Here is a 1,752-nt window from a genome sequence, read left to right on the forward strand (position 1 = left end):
TTGCATCCCAACTTTATCTCGGTATCTGTTTCCAGAGAACATGATTTCCAACAGAGTCATGGGAACACGTCTTTTGAAGAGTTTGATTGAGAGCAGGAGTCGGGGGACGGGAAGGAAGTGTTTTTTTAAACACTTAAAAAATTAGTGGGGTGTGGTGACATGCCTATAGTCCTAGCTATTGGGAGGCTGAGGCGAAAGGATCCCTTGAGCTTAGGGGTTCAAGGCTGCAGTGAGCTATGATTTTGCCACTGCATTCCAGCCTGGGTGACAGAGTGAGACTTTGTCTCAAAAAAAAAAAAAAAAAAAAAAAAAAAAATTCTGTGTGGACTGTCAAGATGGATTTTGTGCACCGATTCTGGAATTCAGTGGGTTTGCTATTTCTTCAAACTATGTCATTCATATACCTGCTAAATGTGGCCTCTATATAATGTGCAAGACATGATAAAAGTATTAGACAGGCCAGGCTCGGTGGCTCACACCTGTAGTCCCAGCACTTTGGGAGGCCAAGGTGGGCAGATCACCTGAGGTCGGGAGTTTGAAACCAGCCTGACCAACATGGAGAAATCCTGTCTCTACTAAAAATACAAAATTAGCCGGGCATAGTGGTGCATGCCTGTAATCCCAGCTACTCAGGAGGCTGAGGCAGGAGAATCACTTGAACCTGGGAGGTGGAGGTTGCAGTGAGCTGAGATCATGCCATTGCACTTCAGCCTGGGCAACAAGAGCGAAACTCCATTTCAAAAAAAAAAAAAGAAGTAGTATTGGACAGAGCAGGATTGAAGTGAGAACCCTCTAGCACCTTAAGACACTATAATTTAATCAGTTCCAGTTTATCCTAACTGTACCATTACTTATTCCATATTTCTTCATTTATTCCAGAAGTATGTCCTTTGGAATGCCAGGAAATGCCTTAATCAAAGGCAGACCCCGGCCTGTCACACTCCCTGGCTCCATCTGTCTAGCAACCCCGATATGAGAGCACAGAGTGAGGACAGCCTGCCAGACCTGACCTTGCGGAGCCCCCAGGGGCCCTTGGTGCCTATACTCAGCTCTTCTCGGGGCTCACAACACACTTTACAAAACATCTTTCTGTATCTCATTTGAGGGTTTTTGCCTAAAGTCGTTGCCAAGGCCACTTATCTGTAGTTTTCTTTTTTAGTTTTGAGACAGTCTTGCTTTGTCACCCAGGCTGGAGTACAGTGACGTGATCTTGGCTCACTGCAAGCCTTGACTTCCTGGGCTCAAGTGATCCTCCTGCCTCAGTCCCCCAAGTAGCTGGGACTACAGGTGTGCACCACCACACCTGGCTATTTTTTTTCTTTGTTTTTGAGACGGAGTTTTGCTCTTCTTGCCCAGGCTGGAGTGCAATGGCACGATCTCGGCTCACTGCAACCTCTGCCTCCCAGGCTCAAGTGATTCTCCCGTCTCAGCCTCCCGAGTAGCTGGGATTACAGGCATGCGCCACCATGCCCGGCTAATTTTGTATTTTTAGTAGAGACAGGGTTTCTCCATGTTGGTCAGGCTGGTCTCGAACTGCCGACCTCAGGTGATCTGCCCACTGTGGCCTCCCCAAATGTTGGAATTACAGGCGTGAGCCACTGTGCCGGGCTAATTTTTGTATTTTTTGTAGAGATGGGGTTTTGCCCAGGCTCGTCTTCAACTCCTGAACTCAAGTGATCCACCTGCTTCAGCCTACCAAAGTGCTAGGATTATAGGCGCAAGCCCCCACACCTGGCCTGACCTGTAATTTTC

Source organism: Macaca thibetana, chromosome 4, assembly GCF_024542745.1.
Source record: "Macaca thibetana thibetana isolate TM-01 chromosome 4, ASM2454274v1, whole genome shotgun sequence".
NCBI lineage: Eukaryota > Metazoa > Chordata > Mammalia > Primates > Cercopithecidae > Macaca > Macaca thibetana.